Raw genomic sequence first — 18,226 nt, 5'->3', positions numbered from 1 at the left:
AGGGTATGCTATCTGTATACCGGGGTTAAACTATGACTGAATGTGACCGCGTATAACGTAAAGGGTTTGTTACTAGCCACTACATTTTGGTAGCTTCTGAGTGTCGTCCGACGTGAGATATACTTTTTTCTGGGCTGTTCTAATGACAGATATGTGTAATATTAGCTTGGCACTATTTTTTCTGTATAGAGGTGACAAGTAAGGATGCAATTCGAGTTAGATGTCACCACTCGGCTATGCTTTATTATTTTGCTGATGGCAAGCTTAACACGTTTGTTTTAAATGTGTATTCTGTCGTGAGGGCAAGCTGTAATATTAGTACTTCATGCTAGTGGTTTACCATCTTAACGTATAAAAAAGGCTAGCTATATGCAAGTAATATTTTCTAATGAATCTCTGTGTGACCGACAAGGGATGCATGTTATGGAGAGCACAGTAGTATAGACAGAGATTGTATAAAAAGTCGGATGAACCTATTTATGGTTCTACTTATTTTTTTAGAGCGGTGCCTCCGTCTTTTTCCTGAGCTGTTGCCAGGTGAGGTGAGGTAGCTTCCTTGACACATCTAGGTAAGAACTTAAAGCTTAATTTTCATTATTGAAGTATAATAGATGGTAACTTTGGCACCACTATTTTTGTAAAATTACTAGTATTCCTGTACTGTTTGAGGACTTACTTTATTGAGATGTAAGTTTTTTCTTTTTTAGACACCATCAATCTTATGATGATCGCTAAGGAAGGAAAGTATACACCTTAACATAGGTGATTCTGGTTGTATCATCACCAACCATTTTGAATGATATTTTTTTTTTCACATTAACATCTTGCTTTTGACACCATTGCAGTAGCAAACATTGAGTGGGTCCTGACGAAGGCACTGACAGAATGATGTCTATATGTGCTGAAACATGTTGACCACTTTAATATTTCAGACAGTGATTTGCTAGCAGTCTTTTTTTTGCACTGTTTTTAATTTGACTTGTGAGAGACATCAATAAAGTTATGGTCTGTCAAAACTCCATTTTAACTTCACTTTTCACCCATGCACTGCCCTTAGTTCCCATTTAATTAACCACTCTCATTTGGTAGTAGCATTTACAACGATACTAAAACATCCTCAGGCTCCCTATCACTATGATAAGGTTGTAACCCTTAGAGTCACTAGTGTGACTAAAAAGAGGAGACCCGGATGATGAAGCATGTCACCAGGTTTGGTGAGTGATGGGAATCCGTAAATTTATTGAAGATTTTCCTTTCATTAGCGACGTTTATTTCAGTATTGTTTCTCTTGCAGAGTTGACACGGTGCAGAATAATTAGTATAGACCCATGGATACTCTAGGTATGTGATTATAGTATTTTGGGGCAAGGTATCCAGGTTGGTCTTTAAATATTGCCTCTGGCCCTATCTTAAAGGTAATGTGTTTTTGAAAAGAAATGTAAGCCTGCTCCTGACAACCATATCTATATCCATGTCATGGTTCCTACTGAAACTCTGGTAATGCATGCTGCAGGACCTCAGCACAAGCTGAAGTACTTCTTCCCTCAGTGGGTACGTTGCTATACGCAGTATATATTGTCTCAAATTCAACAGCATGCCACCCAACATTCTTTCCTGGCACCACATCTTCAGCCCAGACTACCGTAGGTTGTTAAAGAGGTCTAGGAACTGCTTTCCAAGAGTGCCATCAAAACAGTGCCCCCATACTGATGAGGCAAAGGAGCTTACTCCAGTTACTTTCTCATCCCAAAAGGATGGATTTCTCCAGCTGATCCTAGATGTCCGACCATTCATCCTCAAACACTTGAACATGGTCACCCTGCAGAATATCATCCCTCTGCTTTGTCAAGGCTCAATTCTGGATCTGAAAGATATGTACTTTCACATTCACGCAACATACCACCTGTACTTTTGCTTATGATAGGTGGACATCACTACCAGTCCAAGGTGTTAATGTTTGGAGCCACTAGCATTCTATGGATGTTCATGAAGTGCTCTGGAGTCGTGGCCACAAACCTGTTCAGAAACACCGTACACGTGTCTGCATGCCGGATTGGCTGATCAACAGCAGCAGCAGTTGACAATAACTAGCATGGTGTCCGACATCTATCTCCTTACTCTACATGCTAGGTTTCACCATCACGAAAGCCCACCTCCAGTCCCAGAAGACTTATCTATTCCTAAGCTCAGGCCTAAATGTTGTTATGGGAAAAGTATAACTCCACAGAGGGTGATTGCATTTCAACAGCCACTGCCTGTTTTTCAGACATGTCCTCTCACTGTAAGGGTTGTGATCAGACTTTTGGGGATGATGGTCTTGTGCATTGCAGTAGTGCCAGTGATGAGTCTTGCTGCAGTGTTTGAGGCTCTCAGGGGAGCTGTAATGACTTTTGGGAGGCCGCAAAGAGAGATACTTCCACATTCCACCCGCGGGATAACTAGCGCTTGTACAGCTATCTTGAAGTCATTGGCTGGCAGGAAGGGCTTTAGCTTCCTCAAAGTGTTTATCTTGAAGTTTTCTCCCTTTGTGGCGTTGCTAATGTGTTTCTGCATAGTGAGATTGCTGTCTAGGGTCATTCCCAAGGATTTTGCTGAGTCCACGATAGTAGGTTGAACGTTGAGTGCAGTGAGATGTTGGATTAGGTCTTGCTTAAAAGGGACGTTAGCAGGTGGAGCGAAAAGGAGGAATTCGGTCTTTAGAGCGTTCAATTTGAGATGGTTTTCTGCCAACCAATTTTGAGTGTTCATGAGTGTGGTGTTAAGCCGTTTAATGTCTTCTAAGGTATTGATCTTAAGATAAAGTTGTGTATCGTCAGCGTACATAAGATATTGCACGTTAGACGCCTGTAGCATTTCGGTGAGTGGTTCCATAAACGGGTTAAAAAGTGTCTGAGATAGTGAGGATCCTTGTGGGACGCCCAACCTTACTGGAACTGGCTTGGAAAGGGTGTTGTTGATCTTGAATTGTTGTGTGCGGTTATGTAGAAAAGAGGTAAACCAGTTTAATACTACTACTGACAGACCCATCCTAAGGTTCAGAAGATCTATCAGATTCTTGTGTTTGACCGTATCAAAGGCTGAAGATAGGTCTAGAAGAATGAGTAGGCATGATCCGTTCTGGTAAGGGTTTTATATCGCATCATCAATGATGTGAGTCATGGCTGATTCCGTGCTGTGACCTGCTCTGAAGCCTGATTGGTGATTGTTAAGAAGGTCGAAGTGGTCAATATGTTTAGTCAGTTGGTGGTGTATGCATTTTTCAAGTAATTTGGCTAAGGTAGGGATATTGGAAATAGGGCGGTAGTTGTTAAGATCCGTGGGGTCGGCTGTTGGTTTCTTTAGGATGGGTGAAACCTGTCCGACTTTGAGGGAGTTTGGAATGCATCCTTGTTGCAGTGAAGTATTAATGATTTTGGTCCATAACGGAAAAAGCCACAGTGTTAGGTCTTTGACAGCGTTAGCGGGAAGTGGATCGATGAGGTGGTTGGAAGGTTTCAGGGCATTGAGAATCTTTCCTATGGCCTCTTCAGTGTAGGTGTGAAAGGAGGACCATGTTGCTTCGTTCTTAAGATCATACTTTGAGGGGATTTGGTGAGGCAAAGCGGGTAGAGAAGGGGAGATTTGCATATGTGGTAACGAGTACAGTAATCGATCATTTAGATCATTCTCGATGTTGACCGTCTTCTGAGTAAAGAAGGCAGAGAATTGTTCACAATTAAGTTGCATTTGGTCTGCGTTTTGTAACAGTTGAGGTGCTTCCGTAGATTGAGATTTCATTAGCTCAAAAAGCTTTTTAGGGCGATTTTTAGCTTGGTCTAGTTGGTGGCTAAAGAAGTCCGCTTTGGTGCGCTTGATCTTTTTGTAATAAGCATTTCTTTTTTTCCTGAATAGCTTAAGGTGATTAGTAGACGGGACTGATCTCCAGTTACGTTCAAGAGCTCTGAGGGATCGTCTGTCTTCGTTAAGTCCGCCATTGTACCAAGGTTTTGAGTCTTTAGTGGAAATTCTCTTAAATTGAAAGGGGGCAACCTCATTAATAATTAAGGTCATATAGTTGAGGTAGTGGTTGGTGATGTCATTAACGTCTGAGATGCCAGCAGGTGGCAATAGTAGGTTGCAGGTTGCTGAGGGTAATGAGTTTGATTTGAGGCGTTTCAGGTCTCTTTTCCATACCGTTGGTTTTGTGGCTTTAAACTGAGTTAAATTTTACTGTTTCTTTGATGAAGAAGGTGATAATATGGTGGTCGGACCAATAACAGGGTTGTATCGATTCCAGCTGAATGACGACACTTTTGGAGATAATTAAATCCAGGGTTGATCCTTTCTTATGTGTAGGGCTATTGCAAGTTTGGGTAAGGGCTAGATCATCAACGAAGTTTTTGAAGCAGTTGTCCACTGTGTCGTTGTTGTCATTCCAATGGAGATTGAAATCGCCAAGGTATATTTGGGTGTTTTGCCGTCCGTTGTTCGTTGAAATCAGATCCATGAGTTGTTCGGAGAATATTAGGTTGTCACCTGGTGGATGATAGATGATATGAAGTGAGCACACTGGTTTGCCGTTGCTGCTCTATCTTCTCTCTGATGTTTGTAAACTCGCAGCTTGTGTGCTGCATGGCTAAACACTTATATGGTCCAAAATGCGAGAACTATTGGCTATGCCAATCCTTGTTATAATAAACTATCTCTTGTCACGGGGAGAGTGGTTAGGTCGTCCAGTCCTTTTCCACAGTTTTTTATAACATGATATCCACGTTTGTATTCTATGGTATTGTAACAATGCTGACTATATTGTGTTTATGCATTTTGCTGCTAGTATTGGCTCGTGTACTGCACTATAGAGTGTGTTAGTTGAAATAAACATTTTAAACTATACCGAGTCTCTGATTACTCGCATTGTGGACAGGTATGAGTGAGTGAGCGAAAGTGTGTCTGGCTCCTGCGATTCCCAAGAAAGTGACGTGTTATGGGTTGTCTGATCATTGGTAACTACGCTGTAGACAGAGAACGAATGAGACTCTATAGCTAGTTGGTTTGGGATTTTAGGTACGGATGTGGTAGGTTGGTACACAACCTATTCACTGAGTTCCTGTTTTCCTGTGCATAGTTCTGTATATGTGCAGAATCCCCGCAACATCGCGCCACCAACGTTTGGTCAGGTTCTTATATGCGAGACGCTTGAGTAGTACTCGTGCTTGTCCACAATATCCTCACTTCTGCCTCTGGAGGCGGCTGTGACGGGACAACCTCCTATATTGACGTTTTTATAGGTTCTTTCAAGCTTGAAGTTCTATAAAAAAGGTTACTCTCTCTTATTGGCCCTGGTTGTGCTGTCTGATGTTAAGTTATACTTCCTCCTTTCGTGATGGGGCATAACAATGCCGCACACAATCGTGCCCCACTCAGGGAATTCTTACGAAATTATGGAGTCCCTGATGCTGGGGTGTCTTTGATTTTTGTAGTAGAAGCGGATCCTGTGTATCTGTTCGAAGTCTTTTACTCTTGGGTCACCTTTCTGGCGGTTGAAGCAGACGATAATGTGTTTCATGAATACACCGCTGCGGCTAATTCAGTTGCGTATCAACCCTATCAGACCCTTGAGGTTCCGCTCACAGCTTGGCAACACCAAATTTGGTTTAATGGCGCCCTTGCTCACTCATTTACACCGGTCCGTTTAGGTCCTTAGCTGGATATGCTCCACACCCATGTGAGTTAACGACTGTTACGCTCGATGAGCTGCGGGTGTTGCATACTTCCTTAATTTGTGTACACAGAGCTGTTCTACAGTTTGTGTTGCATGCTTTCCAGGTGGCTCCACCTGGAGTTGTCGCACAGCCTACAGGGGCTGGTGGGGTGACTATCAGTCTTGTTATGGTCTTGTTATGGTTAACTCGGTAATGGGCAAGCGTCCGACAAATAAGGATGAATTGCCTTATTGGCTTGCCGAGAAATTTGGACAGCTTGAAGCTGTTTTCCTAACACCTCTCCTGTAGAAAAACACAGAATTTTAACTATTAGTTTGCCTAAGGATTTGATTCCCGAGTTAGTTGATTGTAACACCTGGGGAAAGGTGTTTGAAGCTGTGTATTCAAAGTGTTTCGGCACACCATCTATGACGGTCCTCCCCTCCGTGATAAAGCGTGTTCAAGATGAACATGGCGCTGAAGCGGCTGTGGAACTGGGGATGCGTCTGGTGGGAGTGTTCGACATGGTGGCCGATATGATCCTTGCCAATGTCAAAGGCGATGCTGTTAGCTTTCAAGTCTAACGGCTTGGCAGCAGTCCCTGAAGGGGACAAACCATTCTAATTACCAAAAATTATTGCAAAGGCTTATAAAACCATTGGCCTCAATAGTTTGGGGAACAAACCTTTTACTCAATCTCAAACACAGCCTAAGGTGCCATCTGACACAAATGGACACCCAGTCTTTTCTAAAAAGAACTGGAGAAACAAAAAAAAATGGCAACCACAACAGAAACGGGGGTTGCGTGCTAGTTCCCCAACACATGAATCTTCTGAGCGTATTCATGACTTGCGAAAATTAAGACTCCTGATAGATTTCAAGTCCCTGATCAGCGTTCTCCTCGTTCTTCACAGGACACATCTGGCTCACAAGCTGGTGGTGGGGATCACCAGGATCGCAGCAAGAGTCAACCAGTTCCAAGGGGACGGGATTAGCCTAGTCAGTTCGATGGCAAGGGGAAGCAGGACGAGCAACCAGGCTTCTGTGCCCCTTTTCAAAAGAAAAAAGTTGCTGCTTTGACAGCGAGATATGCCTCGGACAGTGAAAGCACATCTACTGGATTGGACTTGGGCGGTACCCCTGCTAGACAGCGCAGCGGAAGTTACAATAGTGCGGGAGGCACTGCGTCCTTGTCTGGAGGTGACAGCGACTGATACTTTCCTTACTATGGAGACAGCGGACACCCGGGTGGCCCCCCCGGATCGACTGTACGACATATAATTTTTCATATAGAGGGTGACATTGAGAGTGTAATCACTGGGATTTTTTGGGAGAATCTGACTGCTTCCTATGACATTTTGCTAGCGGAGGCAGACTTGCCCCCACGTTTTGTTCTGGCCGTGGCTCGCGGGGAGGACGTGATACTTCCTAGTTTTTCACGTTACGTTCCCAAGGAGCACTCAGAGGCTTTTGCAGCGGAGTGGGCTTTGGCCTTGGCGTCGGCTCTGTACCGTAATCAAATTGGCTGGGATAAAGATTCACCACATGATATTCCATTGCTGTCGATGCTGCAACCCCAATATCCCATTCGACAGGAAGCAAAAGGTCCTGTTGCTGATATTCTCACTCAGTTGGAATATCTAGAAGTGATCGAAACATGTATCGCCAATAAATAATCTGCGCATTACTGTATCCAAACCCGATGGGTCTTACTGCACAGTTTTTGATTACTGGCATTTGAACTCCCATTTTCGGACCTTTGCAGTACAGAATACCCGTAGCTCTGCTTTAGTAGACAGCATAGTTCGTAAAAAATATGAAACACTTGATATTTCCAATGGTTTTTACAGCCACAACCTGTCCCTGAATGCAGTTAATGGACAGCATTCACGACCGGTGGAAAACTGAAAAAATGCTTGCGTTTGCCAATGGGGTACAAAAACAGCCCCTGTGTTTTCGCAGCACATGTTGTCTCTGTTGGACAGCACAGACCCAGAAGCATATCCGTATGTGGATGATATCGATCTCACAGACGACAAATTATGGCCGCATATGTGCCGAGTTGACCGCATAATTCTGCAATTTGCGGACTACGGTTACAAATGTAATTTTGCCAAGTCTTGCATCGCTTGTTAAGCGGTGCTCTTCTTGGACTATGAGCTCAACAATGAAGGTCGAGGCCTGGCTCCCCACTCTCTGGAGAAATGCGCATGGTTGCAATCTCCAACCACACTGAAAAAACTTCAGTCCTTATTGGGATTTTTACATTCTGGGCGGTCTTATATTCCCGAATATGCCCAGCGTATCAAACCACTTTATGCCTTGATACAACCTACATTTTCAAAATCCCGCTGATTACATTAACATTCTGCCCTTTTACTTTCTTTGCAATCTGACTTGCTTGAATCTAAATACTTGATGACGCGTGATAACTTCACTAACCTGGTGATACAAATCGTACCAGGCACAGTGGGTTTCACTTATTTGACATACAATGAAGGAGACACTGTACCAATCGCATACAAATCACATTTGTACACTTTGGCCGAAATTAGGTTTTTGACTGTTGAGAAAGTTTTGACAGCTGTGCAAATGGCGGTCCTCAAGGAACGCGCCCTGGCACCGGGAAAGCGCATTTTGGTGGTTACACCCTACCCTGCCTTAGAAGCAGCAATGAAGGCAAGTGTAGCAAACTCAAAAGCTTTGCAACTCGTTGGATTCAATGGGCTACTTCCTTGTAGTCCTCGGATGTCACTATCTTTGACCCCGCTCTACAGACACAGGAGTTCTTGCAATATGAACACGTCCATCCACTTCTCCTGTCTTTACTTCCTTTGAAAGGATATGCATTTATTATTTACACTGATGGTTTGGTGCAACCGGCCACGGTTTCTATATATGCTCACTCAGCAGCTTGTGCTATTGCATCCGGTACAATGGTGAATGGAGAACTCCAATCTTCCACAGTGCATACTCCGCCGCTGAAAGACTGTACTGCACAATTGGCTGAGCTGCGTGCTTTGGTTCTTGCTCTCAAGTTTGCTGATCCAAATGTTTCGACTCTTATTTTCTGCAACTCTTATTACTGTGTACAGTCTTTCAATGACAACACATTCTTTTGGTCTCAAAATGACTATCGAGATTCTAGGGACAGCACAATTGAGCATAAAACGCTTTGGGCTTGAGTGGCAGATCTTAAACAGCGTCTGCCACTCACACATGTTATACATACTCTTGGCCACCAGCGTGTGGGAGCACACGCTGTTGGGAATTGTTTGGCTGATGAAGCCGCCAGATCTGCAGTATCCACGTGTTCCGTAGCAGCCGTTACAAGATCCAAAACTAAGATTGATAATGACATTTTGGCCGCAATAGCTGCTACAAAGCAGGGCCTCAATTACCCGCAGGGTTTCCCTTCGAAATATGCTGATCAGTCAACTCCCGAACAAGTTCCTTTTGCTAGAATACCAGGCGTTGGAGATCGGCTGATTCCCAATGCGGACCGCAGACACACGTTAATCAAAACCGCACACAAAGGCATAGCTTCGGCCCATGCAGGAGTATCTGCAACTGTTTATATTTTGCAGCAACGTTAGTGGTGGCGTGCTTTATATAAACAGACCCTGTAAATATTTACTTTCTTGTGACATCTGTCAGTAAATTAAGCCGTCTGCGTTAACAAGCCCACCACAAACGCCGCATAGCATTGCTAATAGGCCTTTTGCTTGTGTGTATCTCGATCACTGCAGTCCTTTATCTTCAGATACTGCATAAAAATATATTTTAGTTGGTGGATTTGTGCACTAGATTCATTTGGGTGTGGCCACAATGCAGTGCTGACGCTCAAAATGTCATCAGGGATTTGCGTGTCTTTGTAGTAATTTTTGTCTGTGGCACCTTTCATTCTGACCAAGGTCCAGCGTTCGCCGCTAAGGCGTACAAGGATGCAATAAAGTCTTTGGTGGGTGCTGGTGCAATTTTCCGTCTCCATACAGGCCTGAGGGCAACTCAATTGTGGAGCGAATGAACCGTGACTTAAAGCTATCATAGACAGCTAAAGTCTTAGGTACCGGCAGGAACTGGTTAGCCCATTTGTATGGAGTCCAACATGCATTTAATAATCTCCCTAGAAGACCTCTGGGTGGGCGGTCCTCATACGAAATGCTCTTTGGCATCAAAATGTTTGTTTCCAGACCTTGATGGTCTAGACCAGGGGTCTCCAACCTTTTCTGTAGTGGGAGCTACTTCTGATCAGTGAAAATCATTATGAGCTACTACAGGCCAAGCAACTGCTGCCCACTGCTTACCATTGGATTATCCCACTTCTGTAGCATTGCCCAATTACTTGCATCCTTCCACTACTTTCACTTTTGAAACTACATTTTTATCTTTTTTGAAGTATTCCATAAGAGTGTGTGTCTTTGCAGGCCTTCTCCTGCATGTGCTTTTCTCCACTTCAGTGTTGCTTTCTTTTACCCTTGTACTTTAGTCCCCTTCTGTGTTGTTGTTGCTTGCACCTTCCATTTGTCCATGTTGTTGCTTCCCACACCCGCTGGCTGTGTTTTTGCTTGCCACTACCCTCTCCATATTGTTGCTTATGCCTAAAGGGTTTTTGCTTGCCTCCATTCACTGTCCATGTTGTTGTCTGACACCTCCCTGTACTCTCCATGTTGTTGCTTGCCCCTCTGTCGTTGCTTGTCCCTACCCACTGTCTGCCTTGTTGCTTGTCCCTCCTGCCCTCCTCCAGCTGTCCATCTGGTTGCTAACCCTCTCATGCTGTCCATCTTAATGCTTGGGGCAAGCATTCGTTGATCGGGGTTCCTCCATTTCCACTTGCCATAACAAATAAAAGGACTATGGCTTTGCCAGCACTGGCCATGTCCTAACACTTAATAGAACAAAAAAAAGTTCATCCCTCCCCTTGATATTGCGATCTCCCCCACTCAATCCATTGTCATTGCTTGCCTCCTACCACCTGTCATAAAACAAAAAAGGCTACTTACGCATAGCACATTTTTTCTCCAACACTCTCCCGCCTTCTAACACACCTATTGCCCCACTCTCCACTTATGCTATGATTTGACCCAAGTCAGATTATTAGTGCATTGAGCTTAAAATCTGGTACGAGTGTCTCTAAATGGGAATGAATCACTTGTTTATTCTGAAAAGACAGTCACAATCAAATTTTTCGAGGATTGAAACTCATGAACCTTGTTTTAAGAACATATAATTTTTTTTAAGGAAATGAGCAACTGGGCCACTTGCTGGTAGAGGATATCCCTCTAGACCAGGGGTCTCCAACCTTTTCTGTAATGGGAACTACTTCTGATCAGTGAAAACCATTGTGAGCTACTACAGGCCAAGCAACTGCTGCCCTCTGCTTACCATTGGATTCTCCCACGTCTGTAGCATTGCCCAATTACTTGCATCCTGCCACTACTTTCACTTTTGAAACTACATTGTTATCTTTTTTGAAGTATTCCTTAAGAGTGTGCGTCTCGGGGGAGGAGCCAAGATGGCGACCGGAGCGGACGTGTAAGCTCCCGGCTCCGCCAGCCCTTGAGCCCCGCATCACTATCCTGCCTGCCATCCTGCTCACCTCCCCGGCTGTTCAAGCGGGGGCGACGCGCTGATATCGCCCATGTCCTTCCGGACTCTCAGCTCGTCCGGAATGCTGAGATAGCCTGGTGCCCGTCCCGACGCCATTGCCCCGAAGTAAATCGCCGCTGGATGCCGGACCTCGGCGGAGTGGAGACGGACAACCTGCCTGCAGGGCGCTCACAACCTGAGAGAGGCTGCTTTCCCTTGATCGCGGATCACAGCGTTCGGATGCCGTGGAGTGCTGACTATCGCGACTGTCACGCAATTGGAGGGGAGATCGTACTGCACTCCGGCTCCTTTGTTCCGTGCTGGGAGAGGGCGGCTCGACTCCATTACGGGACTTGCCCGGACTTGGCTGACCGCCCGTTCGCCCTGACTGCCTGTTCTTTCCGGCGGGGGCTCCTCACCGGCGACGCTACACTGCAACCCATGGCGGTGGGAGACGGGGCAACTGCTGGTTCATGTCGCACCCCCCCATGTTCCTGTGACTGGCTGGTGGGCGCTATGTATGTTCCCGCTGACCCGCGGGATGAAGATGGACGTCCGCCCTTGCCCTGTGCCTGTGGCGCCGTGGCCGTGCCGGGGATTAACTTGCCTACATCTACTGTGTCGCAGGCAGGGGGGACACACAGCCTACCCTGTCCTATGGCGATGTCCTGTTTGCCCTATGTGAACTGCGGGCGACGCTGATGCAAGACTCCCAAGGGCTTAGTGACAAACTCGACGACATTGCCTTCGACCTGGCGCAGATTCGGAAGGACTGCTCTCAGCAACAATTGTTCGCTCCCCTGATGGTTCCTGCGACTGCTACTGTGTTGCCAAGTGTTTCCAGCGGGGCTGAGATTTGTGATGCCTGGACTGGCGCTTGCAGACGATCGTTCACCGACTCTGCCTGTGATACATTGTTCCCACATTCGGTGACAGCTCCATTGTATTCGTTGCCACTACCGGCGATGGGACTGCCGGCTAGGCGACTTCTGGCCCCCTTGACAACTCTCATCAGAACCTCCGTTTTTTCCCCTGTGGTATCTGTTTTCTCAGGACAATTTTGTAACTCTTTTGACTGTGACCGATGCATTATCGGGTATGTGGCGCCGTCCATCTTATACTTGTGAGTCTCCCCCTTCTTCTTTGCTTCCATCTTGTTCCTTTGTTGTAGAGGGGGTCGACACTCGTCGAGTGATGTGTACTGAAGGGCGTCCGAGATCGGGCCAGGGTTAGGCAATTTCTCTGCTGTATTGCTCTCTTACCTGATGGGGGTTGGGTTCAGAAGGCTATGTGGAGGGACTGTATGGATCACACGCAGAATGCAGCTTGATTTTTTCCAGCTGGTTTGGTGTTATTAGATATTGCCTAGCACTCGCTCTCAAAGCATCCTTTGGGACATTGCAATCTTGTTTGCGGCATAGTCGGCACTACAACTGGCTATCCTGGTAACTAGTGAGCCGTCGGCTCTGTTTCATTCTCTTGGGTGCCTGACTTGCCAACAATGTTCATTGGGACAGGGGGGTTGCTTGTGAAGGGTGGCGTCCATTTCGCTTTTCTTTGTCTTTGCACCGCCTGGGGCGGCCATCTTAGTCTTTGTTCCAGCTGGGGCGGGCTCCGGGCGGGTACCATGGTGTAGTGGTCGCTTGCGACTTACATAGAGCTAGGGGTTTCCGGGTGCTAACTTTTGCTGGCCTATTTGATGTGGTCTAGAATTGCTGCGCCTTTTTGGCGCGTATCTACGCTACAGCTCCTCACATTTATTTTGCTCTTCTTGTCTATCCTGGCACCTTCGATTGTGAGATGGAGCTGCTCATATCCTGTTGTCTATTTTACAGATGGGGTGGTGACTCATGGGCTCACTCCGCGTCCTGGGTGTACCTGTTTTTGTTCCCCCTTTGATTTTATGGCCTTTGACTTTTTTGATTCCAATGGCGTAGGAACTGCTAATGGCTGGGTGCCCGGGAGATCTGTTATTGTATTGGCTCCTCCCCACCTTCTCTAGTGGGAGTCCTGGGACAGATTTCTTTCCTTGCTCCCTATATCACTGGTGAATATTTTTCTTTGCCTCTTCTTTCCTTTCTCTCTCTCTACTTCTCCTTTCTTCCTAAATTTCGGGTTTTTGGGGCGACAGACACTCTGCTGGGGGGGGGGTGGGGAGTTACATTTAATTTTTGTTAGTTTCTATGGTGCCTATGTATGATCTTCTTTTATAATTTTCTCTTTTTTCTGGTCTGGGTCTGTGACAGGGGTTTAGTAGGGAGTGGGTAGCGCTGTGGGTGGTACGTAAATGCGAACTGTTTCCTTTGTCGATTTGTACAATACTGCCAAGTTGACGGGGTGTTCTTCACTACTGTTGTTTCTTCTTGATGCTGCCTGCCCATGTTGTGAAGTTAATGTACGGACTCAGTTCTCCTTGACTCTATTCTTCACTGATTTATCTTTAGACTGAAAAATTTAAAAAATTTTAACCTTCAATGCTCCTTCTCCCTGGCGGCATGAGTCCGTTCAGTGTAACTGCTGTTAATTGTAGCTGTATTGCCTGATGGCGCTGGGGAACCGTATTGCTTGCTCCTGTGCTTAAAAGTATCGTGGCCGGCCTGACGGTTGTAGGCCCGTATTTGTTTCATTTTTCATGCACAATAAAGGTTTTCAAAAAATTTAAAAAAAAAAAAAGTATGCGTCTCTGCAGGCCTTCTCTCATATGTGCTTTTCTCCACTTTAGTGTTGCTTTTTCTTACCCTTGTACTGTAGTCCCCCTCTGTGTTGTTGGTGGCCCTCTACCGCTGTTGATATTGTTGTTTGCCCCTTCCATTTGTGCATGTTGGTGCTTCCCACGCCCGCTGCCTGTGTTTTTGCTTGCCACTACCCTCTCCATATTGTTGCTTATCCCTAAAGGGTTGTTGCTTGCCTCCATTTGCTGTCCATGTTGTTGTCTGACCCCTCCCTGTACTCTCCATGTTGTTGCTTGTCCCTACCCACTGTCTGCCTTGTTGCTTGTCCCTCCTGCAGCTGTCCATCTTGTTGCTAACGCTCTCATGCTGTCCATCGTAATGCTTGGGGCAAGCATTCGGTGATCGGGTTTCCTCCATTTCCACTTGCCTTAACAAATAAAAGGACTATGGCTTTGCCAGCACTGGCCATGTCCTAACACTTAAAACAAGCACTGGCGTTGCCAATAGGTCTCGCAGTAGGGAAGTTGGAGCTATTGGTTTTGTAAATGACATTTTATATTTATATATTGTTATTGGCATTGTCAATAACAATCTATAAATATAAAATGTCATTTACAAAACCAATAGCTCCAACTTTACAAATGCGAAACCTATTGGCAACGCCAGTGCTTGTTCTTAGTTTAAAGCTTGGCAGTTTCTGTAGCAATACAGGGCATTTCGCGTGTACTTGATCTGTATCACTTTTGCCCCCATAATTGTGAGGCAGCTGTTTCATTTTGCAGCTGCGATAAAATGTGCCCTGGCACACGTGTTAATGCGTGTTGGAGGCAGCAGCATTGGTTATTTGTACCTGCGGCTTACTATTAAGTCAAATGCCTTGAGCGGCTATAAATAGTGCCAAAGGTTGTAGCGTGTTTTTTGGGCCTTTGCGTTATGTTATAGAGGGGCTATGTACTATATTTGATAGCCCCAGCCAACATTTTATGTTGTTGCTGGGGCCCCCTTTTCCAAATTCCCGTGTCTCTGCCTGTTCTCAGAGAGCATTAGAGGAATGCGCTCTTGGAGATAAGCTGATAATTTATGGGTGGGGGATGGCCTTCAACTCTGAAGAATCCCTTGTGCCCGCTTTGAAGTGGAGTGGGGGGTTTTATGACCCTTCCCTCCATCTGCCGAGACGTGAGCAGCATATGGCGGCCCGCTCGAAGTGTTGTGTCCAGATAATTGCGGCTGTGGCTTCCGTTACTTAATGTTTTGTTGCAGTTTTATATAGAGTGAACTCAACCCAAAGGTATTGGAGCGCCCAACATGAGCATCTTTTACACTACACTAGGTCACTGTGTTATTTTAAAGGCACAGGGAGATTACTTGAATTGCCCAGAACCACAGGATGTTGAGCCAACGCCGAGACTCGAACACGGATCCCTAGTTGCGAAGTGGGCAGCTATAGAGTAACCACGTCCTCTCCGGATAACTTTTCAGGTTCTGCTTTTCTCATGCACGAGGCATTTTTGCGGCAGAACGTTTTAGAGCTAAATGAGAACAATAAAGGAATAAGAGACCTCAAAAATGCCAGGAGCATCACATAAATCATTTCATATGTGTAAGAAAAACTCATTAATAATAAACACCTTACTGAGGCTGTGAATTCGGTGGACACGTTAAACACAGTGACACGTTTATGGTGTTGAGTTTGGCAAACCTGTAATGGGCATCCCATCCCTGACCACCATGTGCTTCCTGGCTGCTACGCTCACTCCTGTCTCTAGCAGGAGCTTGCTCGGGCCTTTGGAGTCTGACGGTGAGGGCTGGGGCTCGGGCGCCCCTTTTCACTGTGCTCAGTGCAGCATCACTGAGGTTGAGTGGGTACAAGCTGCCGGCATGAGCAAATATAGACATGGAGTGGCGAAAAGGGCTCAATCAATCATCCAGCAAACTCTGCAATAAAACAAGTGAACCGCGCGTATAGTTTTTTATTTTTACTTTCGAGTTTGTTCGCGTTTCACTTTTCTAGTTATTTTTTATTTTTACAGATTATTATAGAATTATTTTAATGTTCCTTTGGTCTATTACACGCAACATCGAGAGGTAAGGAAGGGGTGAGGGCAGGAAAGCGAGGGAGTGAGTGGAAGGGGACTGTCTAGGGTGGGAGAGCAATAGAGACGAGAGTGAGTAGGTCAATGAGAGCGGTGCGGGAGAGACAGAGGTGAAGAGACAGTGTGGGTGACAATGAGTAATAGACAGGGAGGCACAGAAGGGACGCAGGAGAGGAAGCAAGGGTCACAGGAAAAAGAAAGAATTATGGTGTGTGTGCGAGAAAGTTTAGAGCGAAAGATGCGGGAAGAGAGAGAGCGGAACACAGATGTTGAGAGATTGAGGGGTGACAATGAGAGTGCGTGAGAGACAGAAAGAGGAAACGTGAGGATGAGAGAGAGTCTAGAGAAAGAGAATGAGAGAAAGAATCAAGGGGGTAAGAATCCAATGAGATAGAGAACAAGAGAAGCAAATGAAGCAGAGAGGCGACTGAGGGAGAATGAGTGATAGACAGAGATGAGGAGAAGAGGAGAGAGAGGAGGGAGAAGTGGGCAGAAAAAGAAAGGGAAATAATGATAGTGTGATAGAGACACATTGACCTAAGTGCAAGAGATAGGACCTAATGAACGAGAGGATAACATTAAATAAATGCACGCATGGAGACAAAGTGAAATAATGCGTCACCAACACGTACCTGATAATGCAGAGCGGCCGGGAAACTGAAAGTACGGCCGGCCAGCCATGATTAATTAGGGGAGGAGAAGCCGCAGAGCGCACGCTGGGCGAAGCCCTTTGATGTGCTGTGCGGACGTTAAAAAAAATGCAATTAGGAGGGAGGGAGGCTGATGCGCGTGCTTGTTTGGTCACGTGATTCACGTGAACTCAAAGAAAACCGCAGCAAGAAGCCCTTGGTTTGACGAGGATTTTGAGCACTTGAATTCTCGCTCCGCTCAATGCGCTTGCACGCATTGATAGGTCGCGAGACCTCAAAACTAAAAAAGAATTCATCCCTCCCCTTGTTATTGCTATCTCCCACACTCAATCCATTGTCATTGCTTTCTTCCTACCACCTGTCATAAAACAAAAAATGCTATATACGCATAGCACATTGTTTCTCCAACACTCTCCCTCCTTCTAACATGCCTTCTGCCCCACTCTCCACTTATGCTATGGTTTGACCCAAGTCAGATTATTAGTGCAATGAGCTTAAAATCTGGTACGAGTGGCTCTAAATGAGAATGAATCACTTGTTTATTCTGAAAAGACAGTCACGATCAAATTTTTTGAGGATTGAAACTCATAAACCCTGTTTTAAGAACATATCAATTTTTTTAAGGAAATGAGCAACTGAGTTACTTGCTGGCAGAGGATATCCCTAGACGTTGCGACGGCTGCCGCAACCTTTTACGTAGATAATCACTCTGGTATGTTACAGAACCTATAAGAGACCCGTGCCAGCCTTGCTACTGAACATTTGTCCTCAGCAACTGATGCAGCACTCCAGAATCCGGTGTCCGACTGCCTTCCTGAAGTTGGAGATCTGGTCCAAGAAAAGGTGGAGAACAAAAAAGAATTTGGTCCCTCTTATTGTGCATCGGTTCCAGTGCTTGGCCTGGAGGGTACTTGAACAGTCATTTTACCTCCTCTTCCAGGTCGCAAAGACAACAATTACATCTCAGTGGACAATGTCAAGCTTAAACATCTGGCCGATTCTAAATAGTGTGCTGTTTCGTGTCCTACAATTTCAAGGACTCGAGAGAATATAACATCTTCCAATTTGCCACACGACACTGTCATCAAGATGGACACTGTTGTTGACCACTCTTCTGTCCCCCTGCGTCCACTTGCAATGCAGAGGCTGAATACACATATCCCATGAGTGAGTCTTTGCATGATTTGCCGGATAGTCCTTTGCACCATGGCAGTTTTTCTTATGACTGGTCCTCCACCTCCTCAAGGGACCCAACAAAATTGTTCATTTTTTTAACCTGGTTTAAACAGACCTATTTGGTTCCTCCATGGACATACATCTGGTTGATACAAATTTTGATTTTTCTTTTTGTGTCAATTGGATTTGTAACTGTATTTTTCCTACTCATCAATGGTCACTACTTGCCTGAACGCTCTGCTGTGAACTCTGTTGGTAGTTTGGCCCGCATTCCTCTTCACGCATCATGAAGCGCGACCAGTCCTTTGTTAACATTTCAGTGTTCCCAGTTTCGGATGGTATTGTTTTGGATAAAGTGGATTTTC

This window comes from Lissotriton vulgaris, unplaced genomic scaffold (genome assembly GCF_964263255.1).
Source record: "Lissotriton vulgaris unplaced genomic scaffold, aLisVul1.2 SCAFFOLD_959, whole genome shotgun sequence".
In the NCBI taxonomy this organism is placed as follows: Eukaryota; Metazoa; Chordata; class Amphibia; order Caudata; family Salamandridae; genus Lissotriton; species Lissotriton vulgaris.
Note: the sequence above shows the minus strand (reverse complement) of the source record.